We start from the raw sequence: 18688 nt of genomic DNA on the forward strand, positions 1-18688 counted from the left end.
TTTTTTCATTTTGCCTGTAACTACCCAACAATACATCCCAGCAGCACCAAACAACATTGCCCATGCAGGGGGTAAGAAGCTACACCACATACATAAGATTTGAGGGTATAGCACTTTCTGCTGGCTTGCAGTGACTAAATCTAACAGTGATTGCTTAAAAACTCCTTTCAGACACAATAGAGTGCATTTATGAAAATAGGCCAGAACTGCCCAACAATGAACCACATATGCACCAACCCACCTAAAAAGTGCTTTAAACACCTGCTGAGGCCGAATGAATTACTTTTTTCATTTTGCCTATAACTACCCAACAATACATCCCAGCAGCACCAAACCACATTGCCCATGCAGGGGGTAAGAAGCTACACCACATACATGAGATTTGAGGGTATAGCACTTTCTGCTGGCTTGCAGTGACTAAATCTAACAGTGATTGCTTAAAAACTCCTTTCAGACACAATAGAGTGCATTTATGAACATAGGCCAGAACTGCCCAACAATGAACCATATATGCACCAAACTACCTAAAAAGTGCTTTAAACACCTGCTGAGGCCGAATGAATTACTTTTTTCATTTTGCCTGTAACTACCCAACAATACATCCCAGCAGCACCAAACCACATTGCCCATGCAGGGGATAGAAGCTACACCACATACATGAGATTTGAGGGTATAGCACTTTCTGCTGGCTTGCAGTGACTAAATCTAACAGTGATTGCTTAAAAACTCCTTTCAGAAACAATAGAGTGCATTTATGAACATAGGCCAGAACTGCCCAACAATGAACCACATATGCACCAACCCACCTAAAAAGTGCTTTAAACACCTGCTGAGGCCGAATGAATTACTTTTTTCATTTTGCCTGTAACTAACCAACAATACATCCCAGCAGCACCAAACAACATTGCCCATGCAGGGGGTAAGAAGCTACACCACATACATGAGATGTGAGGGTATAGCACTTTCTGCTGGCTTGCAGTGACTAAATCTAACAGTGATTGCTTAAAAACTCCTTTCAGACACAATAGAGTGCATTTATGAACATAGGCCAGAACTGCCCAACAATGAACCATATATGCACCAAACTACCTAAAAAGTGCTTTAAACACCTGCTGAGGCCGAATGAATTACTTTTTTCATTTTGCCTATAACTACCCAACAATACATCCCAGCAGCACCAAACCACATTGCCCATGCAGGGGGTAAGAAGCTACACCACATACATGAGATTTGAGGGTATAGCACTTTCTGCTGGCTTGCAGTGACTAAATCTAACAGTGATTGCTTAAAAACTCCTTTCAGACACAATAGAGTGCATTTATGAACATAGGCCAGAACTGCCCAACAATGAACCATATATGCACCAAACTACCTAAAAAGTGCTTTAAACACCTGCTGAGGCCGAATGAATTACTTTTTTCATTTTGCCTGTAACTACCCAACAATACATCCCAGCAGCACCAAACCACATTGCCCATGCAGGGGATAGAAGCTACACCACATACATGAGATTTGAGGGTATAGCACTTTCTGCTGGCTTGCAGTGACTAAATCTAACAGTGATTGCTTAAAAACTCCTTTCAGAAACAATAGAGTGCATTTATGAACATAGGCCAGAACTGCCCAACAATACATCTCAGCAGCACCAAACCACATTGCCCATGCAGGGGGTAAGAAGCTACACCACATACATGAGATTTGAGGGTATAGCACTTTCTGCTGGCTTGCAGTGACTAAATCTAACAGTGATTGCTTAAAAACTCCTTTCAGACACAATAGAGTACATTTATGAACATAGGCCAGAACTGCCCAACAATGAACCACATATGCACCAACCCACCTAAAAAGTGCTTTAAACACCTGCTGAGGCCGAATGAATTACTTTTTTCATTTTGCCTGTAACTGCCCAACAATACATCTCAGCAGCACCAAGCCACATTGCCCATGCAGGGGGTAAGAAGCTACACCACATACATGAGATTTGAGGGTATAGCCCTTTCTGCTGGCTTGCAGTGACTAAATCTAACAGTGATTGCTTAAAAACTCCTTTCAGACACAATAGAGTACATTTATGAACATAGGCCAGAACTGCCCAACAATGAACCACATATGCACCAACCCACCTAAAAAGTGCTTTAAACACCTGCTGAGGCCGAATGAATTACTTTTTTCATTTTGCCTGTAACTGCCCAACAATACATCTCAGCAGCACCAAGCCACATTGCCCATGCAGGGGGTAAGAAGCTACACCACATACATGAGATTTGAGGGTATAGCCCTTTCTGCTGGCTTGCAGTGACTAAATCTAACAGTGATTGCTTAAAAAATCCTTTCAGACACAATAGAGTACATTTATGAACATAGGCCAGAACTGCCCAACAATGAACCACATATGCACCAACCCACCTAAAAAGTGCTTTAAACACCTGCTGAGGCCGAATGAATTACTTTTTTCATTTTGCCTGTAACTACCCAACAATACATCCCAGCAGCACCAAACAACATTGCCCATGCAGGGGGTAAGAAGCTACACCACATACATGAGATTTGAGGGTATAGCACTTTCTGCTGGCTTGCAGTGACTAAATCTAACAGTGATTGCTTAAAAACTCCTTTCAGACACAATAGAGTGCATTTATGAAAATAGGCCAGAACTGCCCAACAATGAACCACATATGCACCAACCCACCTAAAAAGTGCTTTAAACACCTGCTGAGGCCGAATGAATTACTTTTTTCATTTTGCCTGTAACTACCCAACAATACATCCCAGCAGCACCAAACAACATTGCCCATGCAGGGGGTAAGAAGCTACACCACATACATGAGATGTGAGGGTATAGCACTTTCTTCTGGCTTGCAGTGACTAAATCTAACAGTGCTTGCTTAAAAACTCCTTTCAGACAGAATAGAGTGCTTTATGAACATAGGCCAGAAGTGCCCAACAATGAACCATATATGCACCAAACAACCTAAAAAGTGCTTTATACACCTGCTGAGGCCGAATGAATTACTTTTTTCATTTTGTCTGTAACTGCCCAACAATACATCTCAGCAGCACCAAACACATTGCCCATGCAGGGGGTAAGAAGCTACACCACATACATGAGATTTGAGGGTATAGCCCTTTCTGCTGGCTTACAGTGACTAAATCTAACAGTGATTGCTTAAAAACTCCTTTCAGACACAATAGAGTGCATTTATGAACATAGGCCAGAACTGCCCAACAATGAACCATATATGCACCAAACTACCTAAAAAGTGCTTTAAACACCTGCTGAGGCCGAATGAATTACTTTTTTCATTTTGCCTGTAACTACCCAACAATACATCCCAGCAGCACCAAACCACATTGCCCATGCAGGGGGTAAGAAGCTACACCACATACATGAGATTTGAGGGTATAGCACTTTCTGCTGGCTTGCAGTGACTAAATCTAACAGTGATTGCTTAAAAACTCCTTTCAGACACAATAGAGTGCATTTATGAACATAGGCCAGAACTGCCCAACAATGAACCATATATGCACCAAACTACCTAAAAAGTGCTTTAAACACCTGCTGAGGCCGAATGAATTACTTTTTTCATTTTGCCTGTAACTACCCAACAATACATCCCAGCAGCACCAAACCACATTGCCCATGCAGGGGGTAAGAAGCTACACCACATACATGAGATTTGAGGGTATAGCACTTTCTGCTGGCTTGCAGTGACTAAATCTAACAGTGATTGCTTAAAAACTCCTTTCAGACACAATAGAGTGCATTTATGAACATAGGCCAGAACTGCCCAACAATGAACCATATATGCACCAAACTACCTAAAAAGTGCTTTAAACACCTGCTGAGGCCGAATGAATTACTTTTTTCATTTTGCCTGTAACTACCCAACAATACATCCCAGCAGCACCAAACCACATTGCCCATGCAGGGGGTAAGAAGCTACACCACATACATGAGATTTGAGGGTATAGCACTTTCTGCTGGCTTGCAGTGACTAAATCTAACAGTGATTGCTTAAAAACTCCTTTCAGACACAATAGAGTGCATTTATGAAAATAGGCCAGAACTGCCCAACAATGAACCACATATGCACCAACCCACCTAAAAAGTGCTTTAAACACCTGCTGAGGCCGAATGAATTACTTTTTTCATTTTGCCTGTAACTAACCAACAATACATCCCAGCAGCACCAAACAACATTGCCCATGCAGGGGGTAAGAAGCTACACCACATACATGAGATGTGAGGGTATAGCACTTTCTGCTGGCTTGCAGTGACTAAATCTAACAGTGATTGCTTAAAAACTCCTTTCAGACACAATAGAGTGCATTTATGAACATAGGCCAGAACTGCCCAACAATGAACCATATATGCACCAAACTACCTAAAAAGTGCTTTAAACACCTGCTGAGGCCGAATGAATTACTTTTTTCATTTTGCCTATAACTACCCAACAATACATCCCAGCAGCACCAAACCACATTGCCCATGCAGGGGGTAAGAAGCTACACCACATACATGAGATTTGAGGGTATAGCACTTTCTGCTGGCTTGCAGTGACTAAATCTAACAGTGATTGCTTAAAAACTCCTTTCAGACACAATAGAGTGCATTTATGAACATAGGCCAGAACTGCCCAACAATGAACCATATATGCACCAAACTACCTAAAAAGTGCTTTAAACACCTGCTGAGGCCGAATGAATTACTTTTTTCATTTTGCCTGTAACTACCCAACAATACATCCCAGCAGCACCAAACCACATGTACCATGCAGGGGGTAAGAAGCGACACCACATCCATGAGATTTGAGGGTATAGCACTTTCTGCTGGCTTGCAGTGACTAAATCTAACAGTTATTGTTTAAAAACTCCTTTCAGACACAATAGAGTGCATTTATGAACATAGGCCAGAACTGCCCAACAATGAACCACATATGCACCAAACAACCTAAAAAGTGCTTTAAATACCTGCTGAGGCCGAATGAATTACTTTTTTCATTTTGCCTGTAACTGCCCGACAATACATCCTAGGTGCACCAAACCACATTCCCCATGCAGGGTGAAACGGAGAGGGTTCTTAGGGTGTTGAGATGTCTCCAAGGATGCACTGGTTTGGAGCGGTCAAAGGTATAGATGTGTGTTCAAGTCAAAGAACACGGCAAGTTGTCCTCTGTTTGGTGGATTTGGTCAATAAGTGGCAGCAAGCACTGGTAAACTGTGGTCTTCATAAGGCTTTATGCTGTGGTACTTTATGCATTCACGCACAGCATTAACTTGGGAAACCAAGGATTAGGCGCAAGGAAGGAGAGGAAAGGTACATCTGCCTGTACAGCGTCGGAGAAGTCATAAAAAAGACGTTTTTAACTGATGCAACATCACACTACTGCGGTGCGTTCACTGACGGCCGAACACAGTGGGACAAAACAACGCCGAAATCTAAACATTACCAGTGAAGCATAAACAACACAAAACATGGTAAATTATGGTCTTTCTAACACAGCCGCCCCTGACTTGTCTGCATAGAGAGTCGAATCTAAAGTAGAAAGTCCATTCAAGAGGGTGCGTCCTTTTCTTCTTTTTCAATCTTGGGAAGCTGGACCATGCGTGCTACTGGTCGAATATAGGTCCGATCTTTGACCTTAACAGCAGCCGTCCGGATTCGTCCATCAGCTCTATGGTAAGTAGATGTCACCTTCCCAATAGGCCATGAAGCTCGCGGGAGCTGAGGATCCACAATGAGCACCACTTGGTTGGGTGAGATGTACTTCCCATCTTTCTGCCACTTCTGTCTCTCTTGTAGACTGGGCAAGTATTCGCTGATGAATCTGGACCAGAAGCGATCAACGAGAACTTGGCTATGTCTCCATCGACAACTCCCAAGAATGTTCCTTGTGTCATAAACGGCTTGAGGTAGTGAGGCATCATAACGTCCCATCAATAGAATGTTAGGAGTGATGGGATCCGGATCAGCTACGTCTGATGAGACATATCCGAGGGGCTTTGCATTGAGGATGCCCTCCACTTCTACCAAGACTGTCCGCAGCACAGTTTCAGGTACTATCTGGTCCTTAAGAACAACCTTAAGAGCAGTCTTCGCAGCTCTCACTTCTCTTTCCCAAGCTCCACCAAAGTGAGGAGCGCTTGGAGGGTTGAAACGGAACTCAATCTGTTGTTCCGCCAACTGTTCCTTCAAATGAGGAGCCATGACCTCAAAAGCCTCATGTAGCTCTCGAACTCCACCAACAAAATTAGTTCCATTGTCGGACAGGAGCTCGAAGAGTTTACCTCTTCCTCTTCCTCTTACCTCTTCTACATCAAGAAAGCGTCAGCGTCAAGGCTTTCCAAGAGGTCTAAATGCACGCAGCGGGTTGTCAGGCATTTGAAGACTATGTCCCAACGCTTCTCTGTCCGGCGTCCAATCCTCACTGAGAAGGGGCCAAAACAGTAGAATACACCAGTAGAATAAAAGGGTGGCTTATACAGACGCAGACGAGCCAGTGGCAAATCTGCCATTTTGGGGACAGACGGCTTGGCACGCCACATCTGACATTGCATGCATTGGCTCTGATATCGTTTCACTGCTTCTCTCCCTCGTAAAATCCAAAAACGGCGGCGCAGTTCAGCCAGTACTCTCTCTGGTCCAGGATGAAGAAGGGTCTCATCAAAATCCTGTATGATAAGCTTAGTCAGAGGATGCTTTGGGTCTAACACGATCGGGTGAATGGTGTCCAGTTGTAACTGCTCAGCTCTCCACAGCCTCCCCCCGACTCTGAGAAGTCCTGTATCTTTATCATACTCAGGAGATAGGGAATTCAAATGACTGCTGGTTACTAACTGTCGGTCTGCTTTGAGTGCTTTGATCTCTTCCGAGAATGACTCTGACTGGGCCTGTTTAAGGAGGAGATTCTCAGCTCTGATGTAGTCAGCTGCCTTACTGGTTGCGCAAGAGTTTGGATCAGCCGCCCCCATGAAGGGATTGCACTGTAGCCTGTATTAGGTCCTTCCATGTGGAGAACAGGCTAACATCAGGTAGTTGTGGGCAAGTACTAACTGTCACATTTCCACAGAATGAAGCTTTCCTCAGCTCAACATCATGTGACTCCGGAAAGGCTGTCGGACTGGTTGGCCAACGGTCCTCAGTGTGGCGCAGGAAGTCAGGGCCTTGGTGCCAACGGTGTGGTCTGGCGAGCTCCTTCAAGGTCTTGTCCCGAGTGATGTCATTGGCTGGGTTGTTTGCACTATCCACATACCCCCAGTTGCTCACGTCGGTAAGATTCTGGATCTCGGCCACACGTGTTCCCACAAAGACCTTGTAGTGGCAAGATTCTGACCTGATCCAGTGGCGAACAGTGGTGGAGTCTGACCAGAGGATGACCTTTCTGATGGGTATGGTGAGCTCGGTTTGAAGGACACGGACTAGTTGAGCACCAGTGAGTGCAGCACTTAGCTCTAACCGTGGCATGGATAGTTGCTTCTTTGGCGACACACGGGATCTTGCCAGAACGAAGGAAACATGGACTCCTTTATGGAGGTCTTCTGTGCGTAGATAAGCAACAGACCCGTAGGCTCTCTCAGAAGCGTCACAGAAAATATGAAGGTCGTTGTTTGACGTGGAAGAATCCACGCATGGTGGTGCGTAGCATCTGGGAAGTTCAATCTTTATAAGGTCAGGAATCTCCTGTTCCCAGGCTAACCATCGGTCGCGAAGGCTCTGTGGCTGGATTGGGTCATCCCAGCCTATTTGTTCCTTCCAAAGATCTTGAACCAAGATTTTGGCCCTCGTGGTGAATGGTACAATATAGCCTAGTGGATCATATTGACATGCAAGTACCTTGTAGACGTTCCTCAACGTGGGTTCAGTTCAGTCCGCAGGTCTAAGTTTATACTTAAGGGAGTCACGGAGGCAATCCCAGTGCAACCCAAGAGTTGGCTCCTGAAGATCTGTGCTGGATTGGGAAAGCCATAACTCACTGCTCTCGGATCTGGAGTCGCAAGGTAGGTGTTCAATGACCGCTGGAATGTTGCTAGCCCACTGGCGTATCCCGAAGCCGCCAAATTGGAGTATCTCGCGTAGACTATCAACAAGATTCTTGGCTTCCTCCTTTGAATGAGTGCTACTGAGACAATTATCAAAATAGAATGACTGTTCGACACAATCAATGAGACTACGGTTGGACTTACTTGTGTCTTGGACATGTCGCTGCAGGGCGTAGATGACACAGCAAGGGCTACATGTAGAACCGAAAGGAAAAACTTGCCATTCGTAGATTTTTGGCTCCTCATCTCTCTTCATGTCCTGCCAGAGGAAGCGTAGAATTGGTTTATCGGCAGGTAAAAGGCGTATTTGGTGGAACACAGTGCATTTATGAACATAGGCCAGAAGTGCCCAACAATGAACCATATATGCACCAAACAACCTAAAAAGTGCTTTAAACACCTGCTGAGGCCGAATGAATTACTTCTTTCATTTTGCCTGTAACTGCCCAACAATACATCTCAGCAGCACCAAGCCACATTGCCCATGCAGGGGGTAAGAAGCTACACCACATACATGAGATTTGAGGGTATAGCACTTTCTGCTGGCTTGCAGTGACTAAATCTAACAGTGATTGCTTAAAAACTCCTTTCAGACACAATAGAGTGCATTTATGAACATAGGCCAGAACTGCCCAACAATGAACCACATATGCACCAACCCACCTAAAAAGTGCTTTAAACACCTGCTGAGGCCGAATGAATTACTTTTTTCATTTTGCCTGTAACTGCCCAACAATACATCTCAGCAGCACCAAGCCACATTGCCCATGCAGGGGGTAAGAAGCTACACCACATACATGAGATTTGAGGGTATAGCCCTTTCTGCTGGCTTGCAGTGACTAAATCTAACAGTGATTGCTTAAAAACTCCTTTCAGACACAATAGAGTACATTTATGAACATAGGCCAGAACTGCCCAACAATGAACCACATATGCACCAACCCACCTAAAAAGTGCTTTAAACACCTGCTGAGGCCGAATGAATTACTTTTTTCATTTTGCCTGTAACTAACCAACAATACATCCCAGCAGCACCAAACAACATTGCCCATGCAGGGGGTAAGAAGCTACACCACATACATGAGATGTGAGGGTATAGCACTTTCTGCTGGCTTGCAGTGACTAAATCTAACAGTGCTTGCTTAAAAACTCCTTTCAGACAGAATAGAGTGCTTTATGAACATAGGCCAGAAGTGCCCAACAATGAACCATATATGCACCAAACAACCTAAAAAGTGCTTTATACACCTGCTGAGGCCGAATGAATTACTTTTTTCATTTTGCCTGTAACTGCCCAACAATACATCTCAGCAGCACCAAACACATTGCCCATGCAGGGGGTAAGAAGCTACACCACATACATGAGATTTGAGGGTATAGCCCTTTCTGCTGGCTTACAGTGACTAAATCTAACAGTGATTGCTTAAAAACTCCTTTCAGACACAATAGAGTGCATTTATGAACATAGGCCAGAACTGCCCAACAATGAACCATATATGCACCAAACTACCTAAAAAGTGCTTTAAACACCTGCTGAGGCCGAATGAATTACTTTTTTCATTTTGCCTGTAACTACCCAACAATACATCCCAGCAGCACCAAACCACATTGCCCATGCAGGGGGTAAGAAGCTACACCACATACATGAGATTTGAGGGTATAGCACTTTCTGCTGGCTTGCAGTGACTAAATCTAACAGTGATTGCTTAAAAACTCCTTTCAGACACAATAGAGTGCATTTATGAACATAGGCCAGAACTGCCCAACAATGAACCATATATGCACCAAACTACCTAAAAAGTGCTTTAAACACCTGCTGAGGCCGAATGAATTACTTTTTTCATTTTGCCTGTAACTACCCAACAATACATCCCAGCAGCACCAAACCACATTGCCCATGCAGGGGGTAAGAAGCTACACCACATACATGAGATTTGAGGGTATAGCACTTTCTGCTGGCTTGCAGTGACTAAATCTAACAGTGATTGCTTAAAAACTCCTTTCAGAAACAATAGAGTGCATTTATCAACATAGGCCAGAACTGCCCAACAATGAACCATATATGCACCAAACTACCTAAAAAGTGCTTTAAACACCTGCTGAGGCCGAATGAATTACTTTTTTCATTTTGCCTGTAACTACCCAACAATACATCCCAGCAGCACCAAACCACATTGCCCATGCAGGGGGTAAGAAGCTACACCACATACATGAGATTTGAGGGTATAGCACTTTCTGCTGGCTTGCAGTGACTAAATCTAACAGTGATTGCTTAAAAACTCCTTTCAGACACAATAGAGTGCATTTATGAAAATAGGCCAGAACTGCCCAACAATGAACCACATATGCACCAACCCACCTAAAAAGTGCTTTAAACACCTGCTGAGGCCGAATGAATTACTTTTTTCATTTTGCCTGTAACTAACCAACAATACATCCCAGCAGCACCAAACAACATTGCCCATGCAGGGGGTAAGAAGCTACACCACATACATGAGATGTGAGGGTATAGCACTTTCTAATGGCTTGCAGTGACTAAATCTAACAGTGATGGCTTAAAAACTCCTTTCAGACACAATAGAGTGCATTTATGAACATAGGCCAGAACTGCCCAACAATGAACCATATATGCAACAAACTACCTAAAAAGTGCTTTAAACACCTGCTGAGGCCGAATGAATTACTTTTTTCATTTTGCCTATAACTACCCAACAATACATCCCAGCAGCACCAAACCACATTGCCCATGCAGGGGGTAAGAAGCTACACCACATACATGAGATTTGAGGGTATAGCACTTTCTGCTGGCTTGCAGTGACTAAATCTAACAGTGATTGCTTAAAAACTCCTTTCAGACACAATAGAGTGCATTTATGAACATAGGCCAGAACTGCCCAACAATGAACCATATATGCACCAAACTACCTAAAAAGTGCTTTAAACACCTGCTGAGGCCGAATGAATTACTTTTTTCATTTTGCCTGTAACTACCCAACAATACATCCCAGCAGCACCAAACCACATTGCCCATGCAGGGGATAGAAGCTACACCACATACATGAGATTTGAGGGTATAGCACTTTCTGCTGGCTTGCAGTGACTAAATCTAACAGTGATTGCTTAAAAACTCCTTTCAGAAACAATAGAGTGCATTTATGAACATAGGCCAGAACTGCCCAACAATACATCTCAGCAGCACCAAACCACATTGCCCATGCAGGGGGTAAGAAGCTACACCACATACATGAGATTTGAGGGTATAGCTCTTTCTGCTGGCTTGCAGTGACTAAATCTAACAGTGATTGCTTAAAAACTCCTTTCAGACACAATAGAGTACATTTATGAACATAGGCCAGAACTGCCCAACAATGAACCACATATGCACCAACCCACCTAAAAAGTGCTTTAAACACCTGCTGAGGCCGAATGAATTACTTTTTTCATTTTGCCTGTAACTGCCCAACAATACATCTCAGCAGCACCAAACAACATTGCCCATGCAGGGGGTAAAAAGCTACACCACATACATGAGATGTGAGGGTATAGCACTTTCTGCTGGCTTGCAGTGACTAAATCTAACAGTGATTGCTTAAAAACTCCTTTCAGACACAATAGAGTGCATTTATGAAAATAGGCCAGAACTGCCCAACAATGAACCACATATGCACCAACCCACCTAAAAAGTGCTTTAAACACCTGCTGAGGCCGAATGAATTACTTTTTTCATTTTGCCTGTAACTGCCCAACAATACATCTCAGCAGCACCAAACAACATTGCCCATGCAGGGGGTAAGAAGCTACACCACATACATGAGATTTGAGGGTATAGCCCTTTCTGCTGGCTTGCAGTGACTAAATCTAACAGTGATTGCTTAAAAACTCCTTTCAGACACAATAGAGTACATTTATGAACATAGGCCAGAACTGCCCAACAATGAACCACATATGCACCAACCCACCTAAGACGTACTTTAAACACCTGCTGAGGCCGAATGAATTACTTTTTTCATTTTGCCTGTAACTACCCAACAATACATCCCAGCAGCACCAAACAAAATTGCCCATGCAGGGGGTAAGAAGCTACACCACATACATGAGATGTGAGGGTACAGCACTTTCTGCTGGCTTGCAGTGACTAAATCTAACAGTGCTTGCTTAAAAACTCCTTTCAGACAGAATAGAGTGCTTTATGAACATAGGCCAGAAGTGCCCAACAATGAACCATATATGCACCAAACAACCTAAAAAGTGCTTTATACACCTGCTGAGGCCGAATGAATTACTTTTTTCATTTTGCCTGTAACTGCCCAACAATACATCTCAGCAGCACCAAACCACATTGCCCATGCAGGGGGTAAGAAGCTACACCACATACATGAGATTTGAGGGTATAGCCCTTTCTGCTGGCTTGCAGTGACTAAATCTAACAGTGATTGCTTAAAAACTCCTTTCAGACACAATAGAGTGCATTTATGAACATAGGCCAGAACTGCCCAACAATACATCTCAGCAGCACCAAACCACATTGCCCATGCAGGGGGTAAGAAGCTACACCACATACATGAGATTTGAGGGTATAGCACTTTCTGCTGGCTTGCAGTGACTAAATCTAACAGTGATTGCTTAAAAACTCCTTTCAGACACAATAGAGTACATTTATGAACATAGGCCAGAACTGCCCAACAATGAACCACATATGCACCAACCCACCTAAAAAGTGCTTTATACACCTGCTGAGGCCGAATGAATTACTTTTTTCATTTTGCCTGTAACTGCCCAACAATACATCTCAGCAGCACCAAACCACATTGCCCATGCAGGGGGTAATAAGCTACACCAAATACATGAGATTTGAGGGTATAGCACCTTCTGCTGGCTTGCAGTGACTAAATCTAACAGTGATTGCTTAAAAACTCCTTTCAGACACAATAGAGTGCATTTATGAACATAGGCCAGAACTGCCCAACAATGAACCACATATGCACCAACCCACCTAAAAAGTGCTTTAAACACCTGCTGAGGCCGAATGAATTACTTTTTTCATTTTTCCTGTAACTACCCAACAATACATCCCAGCAGCACCAAACAACATTGCCCATGCAGGGGGTAAGAAGCTACACCTCATACATGAGATTTGAGGGTATAGCCCTTTCTGCTGGCTTGCAGTGACTAAATCTAACAGTGATTGCTTAAAAACTCCTTTCAGACACAATAGAGTACATTTATGAACATAGGCCAGAACTGCCCAACAATGAACCACATATGCACCAACCCACCTAAAAAGTGCTTTAAACACCTGCTGAGGCCGAATGAATTACTTTTTTCATTTTGCCTGTAACTACCCAACAATACATCCCAGCAGCACCAAACCACATTGCCCATGCAGGGGGTAAGAAGCTACACCACATACATGAGATTTGAGGGTATAGCACTTTCTGCTGGCTTGCAGTGACTAAATCTAACAGTGATTGCTTAAAAACTCCTTTCAGACACAATAGAGTGCATTTATGAACATAGGCCAGAACTGCCCAACAATGAACCATATATGCACCAAACTACCTAAAAAGTGCTTTAAACACCTGCTGAGGCCGAATGAATTACTTTTTTCATTTTGCCTGTAACTACCCAACAATACATTCCAGCAGCACCAAACCACATTGCCCATGCAGGGGGTAAGAAGCTACACCACATACATGAGATTTGAGGGTATAGCACTTTCTGCTGGCTTGCAGTGACTAAATCTAACAGTGATTGCTTAAAAACTCCTTTCAGAAACAATAGAGTGCATTTATCAACATAGGCCAGAACTGCCCAACAATGAACCATATATGCACCAAACCACCTAAAACGTGCTTTAAACACCTGCTGAGGCCGAATAAATTACTTTTTTCATTTTGCCTGTAACTGCCCAACAATACATCTCAGCAGCACCAAACCACATTGCCCATGCAGGGGGTAAGAAGCTACACCACATACATGAGATTTGAGGGTATAGCACCTTCTGCTGGCTTGCAGTGACTAAATCTAACAGTGATTGCTTAAAAACTCCTTTCAGACACAATAGAGTGCATTTATGAACATAGGCCAGAACTGCCCAACAATGAACCACATATGCACCAACCCACCTAAAAAGTGCTTTAAACACCTGCTGAGGCCGAATGAATTACTTTTTTCATTTTTCCTGTAACTACCCAACAATACATCCCAGCAGCACCAAACAACATTGCCCATGCAGGGGGTAAGAAGCTACACCACATACATGAGATTTGAGGGTATAGCCCTTTCTGCTGGCTTGCAGTGACTAAATCTAACAGTGATTGCTTAAAAAACTCCTTTCAGACACAATAGAGTACATTTATGAACATAGGCCAGAACTGCCCAACAATGAACCACATATGCACCAACCCACCTAAAAAGTGCTTTAAACACCTGCTGAGGCCGAATGAATTACTTTTTTCATTTTGCCTGTAACTGCCCAACAATACATCTCAGCAGCACCAAGCCACATTGCCCATGCAGGGGGTAAGAAGCTACACCACATACATAAGATTTGAGGGTATAGCACTTTCTGCTGGCTTGCAGTGACTAAATCTAACAGTGATTGCTTAAAAACTCCTTTCAGACACAATAGAGTGCATTTATGAAAATAGGCCAGAACTGCCCAACAATGAACCACATATGCACCAACCCACCTAAAAAGTGCTTTAAACACCTGCTGAGGCCGAATGAATTACTTTTTTCATTTTGCCTGTAACTACCCAACAATACATCCCAGCAGCACCAAACAACATTGCCCATGCAGGGGGTAAGAAGCTACACCACATACATAAGATTTGAGGGTATAGCACTTTCTGCTGGCTTGCAGTGACTAAATCTAACAGTGATTGCTTAAAAACTCCTTTCAGACACAATAGAGTACATTTATGAACATAGGCCAGAACTGCCCAACAATGAACCACATATGCACCAACCCACCTAAAAAGTGCTTTAAACACCTGCTGAGGCCGAATGAATTACTTTTTTCATTTTGCCTGTAACTGCCCACCAATACATCTCAGCAGCACCAAGCCACATTGCCCATGCAGGGGGTAAGAAGCTACACCACATACATGAGATTTGAGGGTATAGCCCTTTCTGCTGGCTTGCAGTGACTAAATCTAACAGTGATTGCTTAAAAACTCCTTTCAGACACAATAGAGTACATTTATGAACATAGGCCAGAACTGCCCAACAATGAACCACATATGCACCAACCCACCTAAAAAGTGCTTTAAACACCTGCTGAGGCCGAATGAATTACTTTTTTCATTTTGCCTGTAACTGCCCAACAATACATCTCAGCAGCACCAAGCCACATTGCCCATGCTGGGGGTAAGAAGCTACACCACATACATAAGATTTGAGGGTATAGCACTTTCTGCTGGCTTGCAGTGACTAAATCTAACAGTGATTGCTTAAAAACTCCTTTCAGACACAATAGAGTGCATTTATGAACATAGGCCAGAACTGCCCAACAATGAACCACATATGCACCAACCCACCTAAAAAGTGCTTTAAACACCTGCTGAGGCCGAATGAATTACTTTTTTCATTTTGCCTGTAACTGCCCAACAATACATCTCAGCAGCACCAAGCCACATTGCCCATGCAGGGGGTAAGAAGCTACACCACATACATGAGATTTGAGGGTATAGCCCTTTCTGCTGGCTTGCAGTGACTAAATCTAACAGTGATTGCTTAAAAACTCCTTTCAGACACAATAGAGTACATTTATGAACATAGGCCAGAACTGCCCAACAATGAACCACATATGCACCAACCCACCTAAAAAGTGCTTTAAACACCTGCTGAGGCCGAATGAATTACTTTTTTCATTTTGCCTGTAACTGCCCAACAATACATCTCAGCAGCACCAAACCACATTGCCCATGCAGGGGGTAATAAGCTACACCAAATACATGAGATTTGAGGGTATAGCACCTTCTGCTGGCTTGCAGTGACTAAATCTAACAGTGATTGCTTAAAAACTCCTTTCAGACACAATAGAGTGCATTTATGAACATAGGCCAGAACTGCCCAACAATGAACCACATATGCACCAACCCACCTAAAAAGTGCTTTAAACACCTGCTGAGGCCGAATGAATTACTTTTTTCATTTTTCCTGTAACTACCCAACAATACATCCCAGCAGCACCAAACAACATTGCCCATGCAGGGGGTAAGAAGCTACACCACATACATGAGATTTGAGGGTATAGCCCTTTCTGCTGGCTTGCAGTGACTAAATCTAACAGTGATTGCTTAAAAACTCCTTTCAGACACAATAGAGTACATTTATGAACATAGGCCAGAACTGCCCAACAATGAACCACATATGCACCAACCCACCTAAAAAGTGCTTTAAACACCTGCTGAGGCCGAATGAATTACTTTTTTCATTTTGCCTGTAACTGCCCAACAATACATCTCAGCAGCACCAAGCCACATTGCCCATGCAGGGGGTAAGAAGCTACACCACATACATGAGATTTGAGGGTATAGCACTTTCTGCTGGCTTGCAGTGACTAAATCTAACAGTGATTGCTTAAAAACTCCTTTCAGACACAATAGAGTGCATTTATGAACATAGGCCAGAACTGCCCAACAATGAACCACATATGCACCAACCCACCTAAAAAGTGCTTTAAACACCTGCTGAGGCCGAATGAATTACTTTTTTCATTTTGCCTGTAACTAACCAACAATACATCCCAGCAGCACCAAACAACATTGCCCATGCAGGGGGTAAGAAGCTACACCACATACATGAGATGTGAGGGTATAGCACTTTCTGCTGGCTTGCAGTGACTAAATCTAACAGTGCTTGCTTAAAAACTCCTTTCAGACAGAATAGAGTGCTTTATGAACATAGGCCAGAAGTGCCCAACAATGAACCATATATGCACCAAACAACCTAAAAAGTGCTTTATACACCTGCTGAGGCCGAATGAATTACTTTTTTCATTTTGCCTGTAACTGCCCAACAATACATCTCAGCAGCACCAAACACATTGCCCATGCAGGGGGTAAGAAGCTACACCACATACATGAGATTTGAGGGTATAGCCCTTTCTGCTGGCTTACAGTGACTAAATCTAACAGTGATTGCTTAAAAACTCCTTTCAGACACAATAGAGTGCATTTATGAACATAGGCCAGAACTGCCCAACAATGAACCATATATGCACCAAACTACCTAAAAAGTGCTTTAAACACCTGCTGAGGCCGAATGAATTACTTTTTTCATTTTGCCTGTAACTACCCAACAATACATCCCAGCAGCACCAAACCACATTGCCCATGCAGGGGGTAAGAAGCTACACCACATACATGAGATTTGAGGGTATAGCACTTTCTGCTGGCTTGCAGTGACTAAATCTAACAGTGATTGCTTAAAAACTCCTTTCAGACACAATAGAGTGCATTTATGAACATAGGCCAGAACTGCCCAACAATGAACCATATATGCACCAAACTACCTAAAAAGTGCTTTAAACACCTGCTGAGGCCGAATGAATTACTTTTTTCATTTTGCCTGTAACTACCCAACAATACATCCCAGCAGCACCAAACCACATTGCCCATGCAGGGGGTAAGAAGCTACACCACATACATGAGATTTGAGGGTATAGCACTTTCTGCTGGCTTGCAGTGACTAAATCTAACAGTGATTGCTTAAAAACTCCTTTCAGAAACAATAGAGTGCATTTATCAACATAGGCCAGAACTGCCCAACAATGAACCATATATGCACCAAACTACCTAAAAAGTGCTTTAAACACCTGCTGAGGCCGAATGAATTACTTTTTTCATTTTGCCTGTAACTACCCAACAATACATCCCAGCAGCACCAAACCACATTGCCCATGCAGGGGGTAAGAAGCTACACCACATACATGAGATTTGAGGGTATAGCACTTTCTGCTGGCTTGCAGTGACTAAATCTAACAGTGATTGCTTAAAAACTCCTTTCAGACACAATAGAGTGCATTTATGAAAATAGGCCAGAACTGCCCAACAATGAACCACATATGCACCAACCCACCTAAAAAGTGCTTTAAACACCTGCTGAGGCCGAATGAATTACTTTTTTCATTTTGCCTGTAACTAACCAACAATACATCCCAGCAGCACCAAACAACATTGCCCATGCAGGGGGTAAGAAGCTACACCACATACATGAGATGTGAGGGTATAGCACTTTCTAATGGCTTGCAGTGACTAAATCTAACAGTGATGGCTTAAAAACTCCTTTCAGACACAATAGAGTGCATTTATGAACATAGGCCAGAACTGCCCAACAATGAACCATATATGCAACAAACTACCTAAAAAGTGCTTTAAACACCTGCTGAGGCCGAATGAATTACTTTTTTCATTTTGCCTATAACTACCCAACAATACATCCCAGCAGCACCAAACCACATTGCCCATGCAGGGGGTAAGAAGCTACACCACATACATGAGATTTGAGGGTATAGCACTTTCTGCTGGCTTGCAGTGACTAAATCTAACAGTGATTGCTTAAAAACTCCTTTCAGACACAATAGAGTGCATTTATGAACATAGGCCAGAACTGCCCAACAATGAACCATATATGCACCAAA

The 18688-nt window shown here is 43.2% G+C and overlaps 1 long non-coding RNA gene across 1 annotated transcript in view; it reads right to left on the bottom strand.

Annotated features, from left to right (window-relative positions):
- Positions 1 to 4763: 4763 nt before the first annotated feature.
- LOC129185584 (uncharacterized) overlaps positions 4764 to 18688 on the bottom strand; it is a 230586-nt gene continuing 216661 nt past the window's right edge. Inside the window, exon 4 of the long non-coding RNA XR_008572096.1 lies at positions 4764 to 8299. This is a non-coding gene — a long non-coding RNA (uncharacterized LOC129185584). The remainder of the gene's footprint in view (positions 8300 to 18688) is intronic.

The sequence above is a fragment of the Dunckerocampus dactyliophorus genome, chromosome 7, assembly GCF_027744805.1.
Source record: "Dunckerocampus dactyliophorus isolate RoL2022-P2 chromosome 7, RoL_Ddac_1.1, whole genome shotgun sequence".
NCBI classification, from domain to species: Eukaryota; Metazoa; Chordata; class Actinopteri; order Syngnathiformes; family Syngnathidae; genus Dunckerocampus; species Dunckerocampus dactyliophorus.